General features: G+C 34.5%; 2 pseudogenes; one reads left to right on the top strand and one right to left on the bottom strand.

The window, feature by feature from the left end:
• On the top strand, nucleotides 5,502–9,407 carry LOC109132450 (annotated as a pseudogene).
• LOC109132449 lies at nucleotides 16,010–17,393 on the bottom strand (annotated as a pseudogene).

The raw sequence follows: 17,645 nt of genomic DNA, 5'->3' as shown, positions 1-17,645 counted from the left end.
TAGATCACGAAAGAACAAGCTTATACCTGTCCAAATAAAAAGAAACCAACAACATAAAATTTAATCAATGCTTAACTACTTTACACAAAAAGAGACCAACAACATAAAATCACATCCATAAGAAACGAAAACATACCTGAAAATTCTTGGTGGATGTTGTTTGGTAGCAACTCAGCGAAAGCAATCGAAAGAAGTCTTTGCATAAACACATGGCAATCATGACTTTTCAGTTTAGAAAGTTTAACTCCATCTGAAGAAGATATCTTTGATGCATAACCATCTGAAAAATTTAACTTCATCTTTTAACCAATTAAAAAGACATTCCTTGCCCTCCGAAGTCAGTCTAAATAATGGAAATGAAGCTTTTCCATCATTGGTCATATGGAGATCTTTTCGGTTGCAAATCTCTGCCAAGTCAACACGAGACTTAAGATTGTCTTTTGTTTTTCCTGCAACATTCAACAACGTATTGATGATATTTTCAAAAAAGTTTTTCTCGATATGCATCACATCAAGATTATGACGAAGGAGAAGACTTTTCCAATAAGGTAATTGCCAAAATATGCTTTGTTTGTGCCAGTTATGTGTTTCGCCATATCCTACTAGTTTTGAATGTCCTTCCCCTCCACAATCAACTGTTCTTGGTAAACTACACACATGATCACTCCACAATTCCTCCCCCGAATACACTGTTGGTGGATCTGAATCAACCATTTTGTTTTTTTCTGAAGTTTTTCTTGTTACGTCGTAAACTATGATCTTTTGGAAGAAAACGACGGTGACAATCAAACCAACATGTTTTTCTCCCATTTTTCAACCAAAAAGCACCAGTATCATCCATACAATAAGGGCATGCTAAGCGACCATGAGTTGTCCATCCAGATAACATAGCATATGCAGGAAAATCACTAATTGTCCATAAAAGCATAGCTTGTAACGTAAAATTTTGCTTCAGTGATACATCATAGGATTCAACTCCATCATTCCACAAAGAATTCAGCTCATCTATGAGAGGCTGTAGAAATATGTCTAAGCTCCTTTTGGGATGGTTGGGGCCAAGAATCAGTATTGTGAGGAATAAGAACTCTCGTTTCATGCACATATCAGGTGGCAAGTTATATGGAGTTAGTATAACAGGCCATAACGAATAATTTTGACCAAACATTCCAAAAGGATTAAATCCATCAGTACATAAACCAAGATACATATTTCTAGGCTCATTAGCAAAATCAGGATATACCTTGTTGAAATGTTTCCATGCTTCACCATCTGATGGATGACACATTACATCACTACTGTGGGTTGAATAATGTTCTTTGTGCCATCTCATTAGTGAAGCTGTTTTCTTTGATTGGTATAATCTTTTTAGCCTATCAGCAATCGGAAAATAAAACATTCTCTGAAACGGAACTTGCTTTTTTTCAGGTTCTTTCGCATTTGTAAATCTGTCAGATCCACAAAATCTACAGTTTTTTTCGTCTGCATTGTCTTTCCAGAAAATCATACAATTCTTCTGACACACATCAATCTTTATGTAAGGCAGACCCAAAGATCTCATTAACTTCTTCGTCTCATAATATGAGGTAGTGACCTTGTTATCTTTAGGCATGTAGTCTTTCATCATCTGAGCAATAGAATCCATACAGTTTTCTGATAAATTATAATCTATTTTCAGAGTCATATACCTAGATGCCAGTGATAATCGTGAAAGTCCTTCTCCACATCCATCATATATTTGATGTTGGCTTGCGTTTAACAGACTAAAAAACTTTTTGGCTTCTTCGTTGGGCTCTTCTTCCATGTTCTGATTAGATGGCATACGCCCATCAAAAGCATTTGTAACCATCTCGACATAAGTGTTTTGAACAGGCATAGAAAATTCTCTGGAGATGCTTGTATCTTCATCAATATAAAGTCTTCTCCTTGTGAAACCCAAACAAAATAATTGGGCATAAACCCTTTATTATATAAGTGACCATTAACTATCTGTTCAGTAAAAGCATGTCCATTCTCACACCTAATGCACGGGCAAAATATTATGTTCTTCTCAATATATAAGACATGGTTTTTCGCAACAGTTATGAACTCTTTCAATCCATCTAGGAATGCATCTGAGACTTGATTGGTAGTTGGATCTATTCTTGCATACATCCACTGCCTGAAAGCATGATTATCGTTACTTGACGACATTTAAAAATTCCAGAACTTCTGCAAAAGCAAATAAAATTAAAGTCTTATTACTCAAAGTACTTCTGTTGGTTGATATAAGAATGAAAGAAAAATATATATAAAAATCATGTCACAGTATTAATAAAATTTTAAATCAAATAAAGTATGAGTGGTGGTGAAGATGCTGATAATGAAGGCTACGCCTAGCACCACCAAGAGAAAAACACGTCTGATATTGTTAATTAAAATAAAATATTAAAGGACGTTATGCAAAAAATTAACCTTAGCCTTCAAGTAAAGAAGTGGTGAAGATGCTGATAATGAATCTTGTCTAATTATCAGCTGAGGTACAAGTTTTTAAACCACCAACTCTTTAAACGATCTCTCCTCTGTTTTTTGGTCTCTGCGCTGTTTTTTTTTTTTTTTTTTTTCTNATTTTTTTTTAATAATAGAATGAAGTTTGTAACTTATATGGAAAGGGAGAAGAGAAAAAATAAAAACAATGTAATAGTATTTTATTTAATAAGGGATAGCTTCAAAATAAAGAAAAGATAATAGTTGTACGTGGCTCCACTACATCTTTAAGTTTTTTTTTTTTTTTAATTAATTCTAGCTAAAACTTAAATAGAGTTTGATAAGAAAAACTTATCTTTGTGAAGATATGAGAGAAGGAAGCCACGTTATAGTCCTATACTTAACAGATAATGATCAAACTCTTTTGTTATATCTGTTTTAATATATTGTTATTTTCTTTTTAGAGAACTCAATTCCAAAACCTGACCACTTAAACCGAATTTACTGTACCAATACCCTAGAAGTCTCCACTCGGATTACAAGCTTACGTTACCATATATTTTATATTATAAATGAGCAAGTAATATACAAATCATATATAATCCAACTAAACCAAAAAACATATATCACACGTTAATAAATTTACAAAATATTATAGATTTCAATTAGTAATTAAATTAAAAAATATAATATATATTAAGGTAAATTTTTTAAAAATAATATGTTGCAAAAAAGGTGTAAATTGTTGTTAATACAGTAACAAATGTGTAACATATTTTGCCACATATTTTTACTAAAATTTTCTTGCAAAATAGCAACAACTAATAACCGTTGAATATTTTTTGCAAAATTTGCAAGACATTTTTGTATATCGTAATAATGTTACTAATTTGTAACGAAAAAATGCAGCGGACAATTTTGTCACTATGTTGCAATAAATTTGTAATAAAATTGTTACATATATTCATCATTGCAAAAATGTAGCAAAAAATATTACAAAATCTTAACGAATACGATCATTGCAAAAATATCGTGGCAATAGCACTATTTTCTTGTAGTGCCTAATGTCCGCAATGTACCTGCTTTGACCTGGTCACGAACAGTGTGAAAATCAATCTCTATGTGTTTGGTGCGTTCATGGAACACCGGGTTCATAGCAATATGAAGAGCAATTATCGTAGAACAACTTCGCAGGACATGTAACTTTGACGCGGAGGTCTTTGAGAAGTTGTTGTAACCAGATGATCTCACAAGTCGCATGTGCCATAGCTCGATATTCTGACTCCGTACTGCTCCGACTTGTGACTGCTTGTTTCTTCGACTTCCAAGATATAAGAGAAGTACCAAGATAAATGCAATAGCTTATAATTGATCGTCTAGTGTCCTTGCAAGTACCCCAGTCAGCATCTGTAAAACCATTTAAGCACAACTCTGTATCTGCATAATACATCAAACCTTGTCCAGGATTAGCCATGATATAGCGTAGAACCTTATGTGTAGCCTGCAAATGGACATCGGAGGGAGCTGATATGAACTGACTTACTTGGTTTACTGCAAAGGTAATATCATGTCTTGTGATTGTTAAATATAACAATCAACCTATTAGTTCTCTGTAAGCTTCCGGACTTGGAAGAAGGGTACCCATGTCTTTAGTGAGATGCACATTAGGATCCATAGGAACCGAGCTTGGCTTGCAATCGAGGAATCCAGCATCAGAAAACAAATTATGGGCATACTTTCACTGACAAACAGAGATTCCCTTATCAGATCGAGCTATCTCCAAGCCTAAAAAAAACCTAGCAGGACCTAAGTCTTTAATCTTGAATTTAGACTTTAATAGATCCTTTAAGTTCTCCACTGCCTTATAATTATCACTTGCTATCATGATGTCATCTACATAGACAAGCACAACAACAAAAACACCAGTTCCCTCTTTGACAAACAGTGTATTATCAGCTGGGGACTGGATATAATTCGCACCAAGTAAGACAGAAGAGAGTCGTTTGTACCATTGGCGAGAGGCTTGTTTAAGGCCATATAAGGACTTAAGGAGACGACAAACTGGATTTGGAGGCAATGTAGTGTTTGGTGGAGGTGTATAACCAGGAGGCAAACACATGTAAATCTCCTCTTCAAGATCTCCATGGAGGAAGGAATTCGAAACATCCATTTGCGTGAGACTCCAACCCTGTTTAGCAGCAAGACCCCAAGACCAAGGATAAACTTCACACTAGTCAACTTAGCCACAGGTGAGAAGGTATCCAAGTAATCTACACCCTCCTGTTGAGTAAAACCCTGTGCCACCAAGCGAGCCTTGTATCTCTCCACACTGCCATCAGAAAAATATTTTATGGTAAAGATCCATTTGCAACCTAAAAATTCTTACCCGCAGGTAGTGTGTGAACCTCAAAAGTTTTGTTCAGTTCAAGAGCTTGTAACTCGTTATTAGCTGCATCAGTCCATTTCTTTGATTTCATAGCCTCAACAAACGATTTTGGTTCCATTTCAAGACTATAGGAAAAGATATAGGATTGAAATTATGGAGAAAGTTTATCATAAGATATAGTAGAAGTAATAGGATATGGAGTAGTAAGTATAGTTGTAAGAGGTAAAGTAGAGGTGAAAGGTACTAAAGAACAGTGATACTCAGACAAATAACTAGGGGGCTTAGTAGTTCGTTTAGGCCTAGTAACTATCAGAGTCACTCTCAGTGTTATGCTCAGTTGCAGTATCGATGGTGCTAGAATTGAAATGCGTATTAGATGTTGATGCAGATGAATGATCAATCAAAGAGCTTTCAAAATCACTAGCAGACTCAGAATCAACAAAAAGTAGAGGTGGTGGTAAAGGCAAAATATGATTAGGAAACATATCAACAGAGGAGGAAAGAAGTTCACTTGTTTTAAAAGAAAATTGGTTTTCTTGAAAAACAACATTTCTGAAAATGGAAATTGAATTGGACTCTAAATTCAACTACTGAATTTTGTTGTGGTGTGTAAGTACATGAGAAATAATGCACCATTCCATTTTCTTTAACAATGACATTGAAAGTTAACTCAGGGGCATTGTTAGAACGTATAGCTTTAATTTTTGAATTATATTGAGTAGAAATGAGTTTAATAAAAGCTGGAAAAATAGTAGAAACATCATTCTTATTTCTGAGCATATAAACCCAAGTGACTCAAGTACAATCATCAACCAACGTTAAAAAATATCTAAAACCTTCAATAGACTCAACAATAAAAGGACCCCAAATGTCAAGATGAACAAGATCAAAAGGTTTTTCAGCTAGATTATTATGTGAAATAAACGCTAATCTCTTTTGTTTTGCTAAAGGACAGATTTTACATTGCATAACATCTAATGATTTTTGTTTCAAAGAAGGAATATGACTAACGAGTTTATGTAAAGCAGATAGAGATGGATGCCTCAAACGTTGGTGCCAAAGAACGCCATCTTCCAAGACAGAACCAGCAAAAGAACAAACCACAGGATAAATATATATATATATATATATGTTATATATGTTTTATATCATGTTATAAAATTGTAGCTCCAGTTGATAATATACCTTATAAGATTTGTTACACAAATCACATGCCACTTTTTGTAACGGCTTGAATATCATTTTTTCTATATTTCCTGACCATTGATTTTGTTTTTTAGATAGATTATTTTTTCAAAATTCTTTTTCATAGTTTTCTCAAAAAAAAAGTGTGCTCCTTATTAGATCAAAACTTTTAAGTTAAGTTAAGTTAAGTAATTAATCTTTTCTTTCTTGTAAGTAAAATTTAATAATAAATCTTTATAGTATATGTTTCTTAGAAACTAATGTTTCACTTCAATTTTATTTTCATGTTTAGATTTTTATAAATACAATTACAGAACTTGTTTTTTTTACTCCACCATGCATTAAAATCTTACTTACATTCTAAAGACTAAAACTCATTAATCCATTCTAAATTTTGGAATATAATCATTTTTTAGTTGTAATTTTAATAATAAGATTGTTACTAAAAAAAATTTATAGTATTATATTTACTATTTTCAAATTTTCATTTAATTTACTTAATTTGTTTTTAGATAGTTATTATTTTTATTATTTATAAAAAATTATATTATTGTTTATACTATTTTAAAATTTAATTAATTTTAGTTAATTCGTTTTTTTATTTTTACTATTATTAGTTATAATTAATAAATATGTAATGAATGAATATTAAAAAATAGTATTTTTATGCAAAAAAAATTGATTAGGTGGATGCTGAAGTGGAGGAAGGAGAAATGAGTAAAGGTAACTTTATATATATAGATGAGTGAGTTGAATTTTAATGCGTATAGTGGAGGTGTTCAATATTTTGAGAAAATCTAGATGGATTAATTTGTGTTGAATGCAAAAGGAATGGGGCTTCGATGTTAAGTGGCACAAAAGGAAGCTTTTTTTTTCTAATATTTATTATTTTCTATTGGGTTTTCAGATTTTTGTGTTTTTTTATCTTTTTCCAATTATTTGTGCTCAATTATTTTGTAGTAATTAATTTTTTAGAGAAAAGAAATTTATATCAAAATTCATCATCATTTGATATCTATATACATAGACTAGTTTCGTTTCATTTGAACATAACAATAATTTGGTTAAAATAAAACATAAAACAAAATTGTTAACAACAATTTATGTAATTTTCCAATTATAAAAATAATTTTTATTCTTTTGTAGTTACAAAATTAGAATAAAATTAAAAGGAATTTAAAATAAAATTGTTAAGGTAAGGTGTTGATTTTAATTAAAAAAAATTATTGTAAAGGTTAAAATTAAAATGTGTGTTGAATAACGAAATGAAAAAAAGAAAAGATGAAGTAGAGTGTTAAAAAAAAAAGGATGGATGTTTAATTTTAGAACCATTGTAAATAGTTTAACTGAAACAACCCGTTATTTTTTAATTTGCATATTTTTCAACTTCTGATAAGCACAAAAGCCATGGATTCCGAGATTTTACAAGGCCACGACCATTCTCTATTTACAACAGTGAAGGTTTGGAGTGCGCGATGCTTGCGATCTATCGTTTCGTGAGGGCTACTCTTGCAATATATGCAAGTTTACGATTCACAGGAAATGTGCATTTGTGTTCAAGAGACAAGAGACGTTTGAGCATCCTTCTCATGTTGGGCATCGCCTTAAGCTTCTCACAACGGGGACTCTTGATCACACCGACCCGAAATGTCATAGTTGCGGCAAAAACACTAAGCGTCTTCATTATCATTGCTCCATCTGTACGCTCAGTTTGGACATTGATTGCATGGTTGATGCTTTGTGTGCCCGAGCCCATCTTAATATGCCGTGGCACCACCATCCTCTACTCATGGTTGATTTTGGACTTACCATGCGGTGCGATGTTTGTCTTACACGCCATGGATATGGCTACTTTTGCCCTCGTTGCAGGTTGGTGGTTCATGATGGATGTGTCTCTGTATTTAACTCACTAGAGATCTCTCACCCTTCTCATGTCAGACACCCTCTTAATCTTCTCACCCACGGAGCTCCAGATTACACAGATCCAGAATGTCATTTATGTGGTAAAGACACTGAGAACTTACTTTACCATTGTGATATGCGTAAGTTCAACTTGGATATGAGTTGTGTGATTGAAAAAACCCCACCAGTTGCTCTTTCAAATCTGAAGGTCCATGAGCATACCCTCACACTCATGCCAAGATTGATCTCTTTTGTTTGTGATGCTTGTGGGGAAAAAGGCGACCGTTCTCCTTATGTATGTAATCAGTGCGATTACATGGTCTTCCATCAAGATTGTGCTCATTTACCACGCGTCATTCATGTCAATCACCATGATCATCGTGTCTTGTACAAGTATCCTCTTGGTCCTGGAGAATGGACATGTGGAGTTTGTTGGGAAGAAATTGTTTGGTCATATGGAGCATATTCATGTTCCTTATGTCCTAACTACGCTCTTCATTCATGATGTGCAATAAGCAAAGACGTATGGGATAGGAAAGAGCTTGATGGAGTACCTGAAGAAATTGAAGATATTAGGCCATTCAAGTTGAATGATGACAACACAATCACTTATTTCGCACATGAACATGACATGCACCTCCTCAACAAAGATGGTATAGCTCTCGCTGAAAGCATCTTGTGTGGAGCATGTGTTCGACCCATCGGTTCTAACACATTCTACAACTGTTCAGATTGTAGTTTAGTTTTCCATGAAACATGTGTGAATCTTCCCTAGAAGAAAAGACATTTTCTAAACCCAAGACCTCTTTCTCTTCATCCTTATACCAAAGAAAAGTGTGATGCTTGTCTTCAAATTTGCTGCGAAGGGTTTATGTATATTGATAGAGCTCAAAGGTTTGACTTAGTGTGCTGTTCAATCACGGTGCCTTTTATCCATGGAAGTCATCCTCATCCTTTACCTCAAACTACAATATGGTCACTTGAAAACATGCCAGAGCTGCGGCATTCATGAAAAAGGAGTCGTCCTAGGTTGTATCATATGCAATTATTTTTTGGATTTTCGCTGTGCTACTCTACCATTAATGGTGAAACTTCCTAGGTATGACGATCACCCACTCACTCTTTGTTTTGGAGAAAAGGCAAGCGGAAAGTATTGGTGTGATATATGTGAAAGAGAAAAAAACCCAAAGACTTTGTTTTACACGTGTAAACATTGTAGAGTCACTTTGCATGTTCTGTGTGTACTTGGGGATATTGGTGTGATATTGAGTTACTACCTAACAATAGACCTTCACGACCTTTCTGTAACAATAGCTATACTCGTTGTCCAGGTCCTTTTATTCTTAAGGATTCTTTCGAAGACAAGTTATTTTGTTCTTATTGTTGTTTCAGCCGTTTCAACTTCTGGAGAACTCTAAGGAAGGCGATTAAAGTCATACACCCTCCATGGGCAGAAACCAATACTTATTAATAAGGTGTCTATGAAACCAAAGAAACACATCACTTCTATTGTGGCATCTTATATGGGACTCTTTTGCTAACAAGGGCCTGGCTGGTTCAAACGCAGCGTTTGCGGTTGCGGTTGAGGTTGTGGGAGATTGCGGAAGCAGGTGGTTGAGGTTTCAAGCGTTATTAAACGTTTTGAATGACTGATTTAGTGTTTTAAAATGGATGCGTTTGCGGGAGGTTTACGACTAGTTGACCAGCGGGTACGGTTAAAACATAATAAATGTAATATATAATTATATAAATGTTTTAAAACACCAAAAAAAATTATTAAACTTGATTTATAATTATAATTCATTAAAACTACTAAAATAATTATTCAAAAAATAGATAAATTTCATATTGAAGCGAGAGTTGAGAAAAGTCATTGGTGATTTGTTGTAATATTTTTCACAAATAATTTTATTTTCTTAAATTTCTGATGAAATATTATATATTTAGATTTTTTTTGAACCTATGTGCGATTTGCCATTAAATTTACATCAAGTTTTTTGGGTTATTGTTAATTAAAATCTTACTTTCTTGTATAATTATTTATTTTTAATCTTCTCGATCGTATATGTACTTCATTTTCTCTCATCCTTAATGGATAAAATGGTTAGGTAGAAGATTTCTGAAAAAATATTTCAGTATCATTGATTTGTTTTAATTTAAAAAAAAAAATCCAACCGCAACCGTCCACAACCGCAAACACTTGCGGGAAGCACCTTTTAGAATTCAGTGGCTTCAAGCGGTTGGGAACGATTGGAAGCGATTGGGAACGATTTGTGTGATTGGTACCAATCGCTAGCAACCGCTACCATCCACAAATATAGCATTTGCGGGAGGTAGTGGGAAAACCAATCAACATCTAAATTGGGCACAATGATTTAAGTTTGTTTCTTGTTTGTGTTATGAGCCATTTGGATATTGGACCGTAGCTAGTGGTTGTGTAAAACATTTTACTCTAATGTTTTAAGTTGTTAAACAACCGGTCAATGCCTCAAAATTGAGGAAAAAATAAAGAAATTTTTAAAGCCATGTTGAGCTTTTTGTAACGTATTTAGAATGTTCGTTCTTAATTTACTTATAATCATTAACTTGTATACTTTTATTTTTTGTTTTGGTTGTTATGGACGTGAAAGAAAATTTCCATGTAGGACTTGAAAATAAGGGGAAGTTTCAACTATGCGTTACAGTTTTTGTGCTTTTGGGTTCAACTTAACTATTTCGAGTGGGTATAATATAATTTCCCTCTCATCTTGTTCGGTTTCCAATCCCAAATTTTCATTTTCGATCTCTTGGTTGATTACCTATCTGGTACTCTAAACCTCTGTGTCAAAGAGATAAACTTAGAATAATCTTTAACTTGCCGGTGATGGCTAACTAAATTGACAATTTTAATTTTTCTTTCTTTCTTTTGCATTTGCTTAGAATTTTGATGTTGTCATAAACTTCTCAAACAGCTACGCAGTTTCTTATAACTCCACTTCGAATAATCTGATGTAAAAGAAGTTTATTCGCCTATGTGCACATTTATCTTCAGTTTGTTTTTTACCCTTTTGAACAAACAACACATTCTATATTCACTGCACCAAAATCGTTAGATGAAGACCTATATAGATTATAATGTTATTTTCGGTAATTAAAGAAAAAACAATGCATACCCGAAAACAACAACATTACTAATTGTTTCCCCAAAAGAATCACTATGTCATCCACTCTTGCTTAATGTAATAATTTTGTTGGTGCCAAGAAAGCCTATCCTGCACATTCCCAACCCCAGTGGTTATCAATTTTGCAACTCAAAATGTTTCATATGTTGTTGATCTACATTCAGGTTCAAGTACGAATACAAAAGAAAGATAAACATGTACAAATCTTGTCTTATATCAGTTCCACTACATTCTATACAAACAACCGGTTTAGTAATAAACTGAAACAAAGAAAAGCTCAAAATCAAAATCAAAATCTACCCCTTTTTCTAACTCTCACGCCTTATGTGCCTCTTTCGTGGTGTGGTGCAGCCGCTGTTTCTTCCTCTCTTTTTTTTGCTTCTGACACTGTTTTTTCTTTATAATCTGTTTTTCGTGTGATCCAGCCAAAAATGCCTTTAATATTTTCACCGCTAGAGAGAACTTAAAAACTTCAAGATGCACATAGTAGTCTCACACTCTTTTGCTAGATTGGGAAACAAGTTTTTCTCCAATCTTTCCAATATCCAATTGAAAGTGTCTAGGAAGTACGACTTGTCAAACGATTCTTCTCCAAATTTTCTTTATAGTTTGATTGGCTAAACAATTTTATCAAACACATGTCTTCTCGTGGTTCATATGACATTTGTGTTTATTTATTAAGGGTTACATTAATATTGAAAGTTTTGTAGTTGGGAGTCTTTAGAAATTTCTCACGTCTTAGGAAGTATACGAAAATAAATAAGAGCTATTACCCTATTTGTCTTCCTCGTCTTCTATTGTTCGTACTTCCTAATAAGAAAACTTAATCGTACATGCATGCTATTCCTAAGACATATTAACGTACTCAGTCTTTGAATTTTCTTTATCTCTCAGATTTTTCTTTGTTTTTATGACATCCTGGTTTCAGAAACTTGCGGAGAGGTTTAAAAGAATTGATTTGGCCACCTATGTCACCAAAGTGCACTTATTTTTTCGGTCAAGGGTCCTGAGAGAACTCCAGAGTTAAGCTTGCTTGAGCTGGAATAGTCTCATGATGGGTGACCTTCCGGGAATTGATATGACGGTTCTACATTAATAGACTTGATATGTACCTTTTAAAGCTTATATAACAACTTACATCTAGAATTGATATGACGGTTCTACATTAATAGACTTGTGGTATTTGAAATAGTCCCTGACTGTTGGCTAATCCAAACCAAATAGTACAAAAGGTTTGGCCAGCTGCATCCAACCATTGGTTTAAAAGAACAAAAAATCAACAAATCACAAAATTGACAAAGTACCATCGCTCAATCCACTGCAAAAGCAGAGTACATGGCCTTGTGTGCAGCCATGAACCAAGGCATTTGGTTGAGATGCTTGTTAGAAGAGTTAAACTTCAAGACTAAACAAGTTGTTCCTACTGCGATAATCAATCCGCAATAGACATTGGTAAGACTCTAGTGCAACACCGAAGAACAAAGTACTTTCAATTCAAGTATCATGTTTTCCTAGAATCAGAAAGAAATGGAGATATTCAGCTAAGGTACTTCAGGAGTGAAGATCAAATTGCTGATATCTTCACCAAGTCATTAGGAGGTTTCATCTTTGAAAGAATTTGAGAAGAGCTTGGTTTGAGTGACAAAATTGCAAGTGGGAGTGTTGAATAATGTCATTTTGGTTCTCAAACTAGACCAAAGAACTGTAAGTGAAGAGTTAACAAGGAAACATTAGTTAGTGAAACTAATGGAGTTGTTGAGAAAGTACTTTAGTAGTTGTTTGAGACTTTGCGTGTAAGAATAAGCTAACTGTGAGGGGAGTTGTTGTATTAGTTGTCAGAAGTTGTTGTTGTTGTTTTTATCTTTATTTTTAAGTATGTTGTAATTTGTGTTGTTGTAAGATACAGAAAATGAAGCTTCAGTATTGAAAAGTATTCTAGCGACAAATCTCTTCACAAAACTCAAAACCGCGAGAAAGAAAAAGAGAGAGATGAAACTTAAAAGGTTTGTTCTAAATTTGAAAAAACTAGAAACTACAACATCCTCACATGATGAACCAACTCCAAATAGTTGATATTGAGAAGATGGACTACATATTTCAAAGGGGACTTCTCTTCCTTTGTAACACCCTGAACCGGTTTGTGGAGTTCCAGTAAGGGTGTCTGATATTTCTACATTTTAACTCTCTTTAGCATAGATTTACCTTGAATTTAATTATGATGACTCATTGTGTTGCATTATTGATAGTCCTTGCATTAGACTTTCATACATCTTGCATATTCAGGTAGTTCTTGCATTAGACTCGAATAGATCTTGCATATTGGAGTGTTTTAGGTGTTTAGGAAATGTTCAGACCGTTGGAGTTGAAGTGAACCAGAGTGAAGTTTGGCGACTCGATCGGAGATTCCAAGCCAAAAGCATTGCGACTCGACCTCACTGGCTAAACATCACTATATCCGCATGGCGACTCGATCGCATCATCCAAATTGTAGATTCAACCTTGTGACTCGACCTGTCATTCATCTTGCGGCTTGATCCATCATGTTTCATAATTATCATTACACTCGACTGACGAACCAATCTCCCACTTGAGAACAACCTCTTTTGTGCGACTTGATTCGTTGTGTATGTCTTGCGACTCGAGCGACACTACTTCAACATCATCATGCGACTCGATCAGACAAAGCATAGAGCAACAGGAAGAGACGTTCCGACTTGGCCGCACCTGATGGAAGAGGAGGTTTGTGACTCGGCCGCACCTGATGACAGAGGAGGTTTGCGACATGGTCAACCGGATTCCTGAACCGCCTATCTATTTCGTCGTTTTATGTTTTAAGGTTTTCAACATGTTCTATAAATACTCTCTTATGTCTTTCCCAAAGGACATTGCTTTTATCCTAGGGTTTATGAATAGCCACGAAAACATTTTCTGAGTTTGTAATACAAATTTCTCCTAATCTATTTAGAATTTGCACTTTTTTCTTTAATCAATCTTCTTTGTTAGATCATTATCTATCTAATCATGTTTTTTTTTAAAAAATTTTCTTGGTTTGTGTTCTTGGTGATGATGATTTTTGAGTTTGAGTAGTGTTAGTGTTCTTGAGGATGTGATAGATTAGATGGAGAATCTTAGTATATAGGGTGTTCAAGCTTAGATTTGAATGTTTCCTTTTTGGATTAGGGTTTTTAATGCTAATTACTTACTGATCATTTGGAATCAGAACTTAGCCATTTCCACACCCACAAGGTGTTTGATGAAATGTCTGACTCACTAGTGCCAAAGATTTACTTTCATAGCCTAAGAGATTAGATGTGTAGGGTGTTTATTGACGTGAATAAAGTTGTTTGTAATGTTTGCTTGATCATGTTTCTCTAACGAGAGTTATGTTTGGAAGTGATTGAGTTTGAGTAGCTTCTGTTTAGAGATTAGATTAGCTAAGTTAAAATGTTCATTGGCTACGAATATTGATTGTGGTTTGATAAACACCCAATAGACTAAGAGCCTCCACCTACATTAATTACTCTCATCCTTAGGACCTCTATCTTTCTGATTGTTATTTGCTCTTTGAGACTGATTTGTTTTTGCTCTCTAGTTTATGTTTATGCTTGTTGCTGCTTTTACTTATGCATGTTTGTTTCTTGTTATGTTTTTTGTTTTGTTCTTTCATCTTGTTCACAGTAGGATTATTAGACATAAACTATCTCTTTGAATTGGTTTGGCTTGTGATTGCTTGATCTAGTCTTGATTGCTAATAAAGTTACCACTTGTATTGACACCTTCCAAATTATATTGACACCTTAAGTATTACAACTGCAAGGTTAATTGAAGAGTTTTCTAACAGATCTACCACATTTCAAAACCTTTCTTCTTCTCTCTACCACATTTGATAACTCATTTCACCCAATACCACAGTCTTATAAGAAAAAGACGGAAATGCTCCTTGTTTAATTTTACTCATTTCATAATTAATCCAAAAAAGAAGTTGTGGTCCCCTCCAGGAGATGGAAACCAACATACTCGATGTTGAGAATAACTCAGATCTGATCCCACCAGCAACTGTTTTCAGCCCCATCCCGTAAATCTAAATGAATCAATAATAGATATGATAAACTGAGAAAAAAGAGAAGGCTGAATGAAATTGTCTCTAAAGTAAGTTGATATGGTGGACATGATTTAGCATACAAAAATGTTGTCTACAAAGTAAGTTGTTTCTGTAGACAACTTAAGGAACTCTTGTCTACAGTTGACTCGAAATGATGAGGACTTGTCCATCTTGTGCACCATGTGTACTCGGAGAAGTCCACTTGCCACTTAGACTAGTCCTCCAATCCGAGTTTTTGTGTAATTAGGTCATGAATATCTTGTCTACAATTTGGTTATGTAGACTAGTTGGTTGTGTAAGGTGTTTGAGTACAAAGTTTTTAAACGGGTCCAACACAAACATGAAAGCATAAACTAGATTTTGTGAACAGGAAATAACATGATCTACTGGAGGATTTGAATACATCAGCATCTACCTAGTTGGGAAGTCTGAATTATTATCCTCCGGTGAATTGTTGTCCACATTTAGATTTTTCTCCTTCGAGTGAATTGTTTTCCACACCAAGATTCTTGTCCTCGCGCGTGTATTGTTGACCTCACTGGGATTGTTGTCCTTGAGGGAATTATTGTTCACGCACAGATTCTTGTCCTCGTCTGAATTTTTGTCTTAGTTGGGTGGACAATTGGGTGACATCACCGTTTGTGACATCTATAGGAGCCATAATTTATGACAATCGAAGACATAATTTTTAATAAAATTTAAAAGTTGTGTACATAGAGAATTGCATATAACGAGGGAGAGCAATTGTTGCTATGTGTCTAAGAGAAATAAAATAAGATTACAATAATTCACAAGGGATTAAATGTCATGTCAGCTACAATACCACATTAAATGCCAAGTCATGGTTAACCATGAAATCACATTAAAAAAGATATAAGGAGAACGGTCTCCTTTCATCCCACAAAAACCACAAACGAAGGAGATAAATCTTGGCATGAGTGTGAGTGTATGCTCATGGACTTTCATATTTAAAAGAGTAACTGGTGGGGGATTTCTAATGGCAATATGCATATTCAAGTTGAACTTATATATAGCCCATGTTTTAAAAATTATTAGGCGTTAGTCCGACGGTGAGGGAGGGCCTAGTGATTAATTAGATAATCAGATTTAAATCAGAGATTAATCGATGGCTAGTTTCAGATTTTTTTTTATTATTATTCATAATTAATAATACAATGTATAGCTTCTGTGATTATATAGATTGTTTTCCAAAATATTATGAAAATATTTGACAGCTCAATTGGTTTATAACTCGGTAAAAGAGGCCAAGGTAACGGGCTCAACGCCTTATTTGATAATCATCTTCTCACACACAATCCAGATGCTGTAAAACCCTAATGTATGGCTGCTAAACTTTTTTTTAACTCAATTTGTACCAATTTTATCATATTTTCAAGTGGATATGACATAAAAATAGTAGATCACCACACTTAACATCATATTTTGGTGAAAAATCAAATCAAAATCGAGTTTTTTTTCCCCAATTTTCCTTTCGATTTGGGTATAATCGCGACGGCTTCTTATTACCTAGCGACTCCACGCTGTGTAATTGGCCAAATCGTCCGATCTTGTAAACAACAATGATAAAGTAAGTTCCCAGTGTTGTCTCCAGATAGATGACATTTCGGGTCTGTGTAATCTGAAGCTCTATTGGTGATAAGCTTAAGAGGGTGCCTGGTATGAGAAGGGTGAATAATCACTGGTGAGTCAAATACGGAGATAGATCCCTCATGGATCACCAACCTGAAACGAGGGCAGAGGTACCCATGTTTGCAATATTTATAACAAAAGTCGCAATATGCTCGACCAAAATCAAACATGAGCAGAGGATGGTGGTGCCACGACACATTTATATGGGCTCGGGCACACAGTGCATCAATAATGCATTCCATATCCAAATTGAGTTTACAATCAGAGCAATGACAAAGACGGTGCTTGGTGTTTTTACCACAGAGATAGCATTTTGGGTCGGTGTGATCAGAGTTCCAGTTGTGAGAAGCTTAAGACAATGTCCAACATGAGAAAGGTGGTCATGTATCTGGAACACAAATGAACAATCCATGTGAAACAAAAAATTGCATTCACCGCATGAGTAGCCACCACCATATACTTGATCGCAAGCATTGCATTCCAAGCCAACACGATTCTTAATCAGGGATACGTGATGCTCATGATCGTCTAATACGAAAGACATGGCTGTTGCAATTAGTACAAGTAGACAGAAAAATTTAATGTTTCAGTGTAATAATGGATCTATATGTAGTTGTTTCTTTATATACGATGTTGACAAACATTATTCGACGTCCTTCTCGCTAGCCCAGTTTTTGTCTCCCATATTACTTCGACTTCTTTATTTTCTTATCATTGCTACTCTAACTCTTGGAGTCTCAGTAACCAAGTTTTCTTCCTTTTCTAACTAGGTAATGGACTTGTGAGCCCTGCGATA

The sequence above is a fragment of the Camelina sativa genome, chromosome 4, assembly GCF_000633955.1.
Source record: "Camelina sativa cultivar DH55 chromosome 4, Cs, whole genome shotgun sequence".
Lineage (NCBI taxonomy): Eukaryota > Viridiplantae > Streptophyta > Magnoliopsida > Brassicales > Brassicaceae > Camelina > Camelina sativa.
Note: the sequence above shows the minus strand (reverse complement) of the source record. Positions and strands in the feature narration are given on the sequence as shown.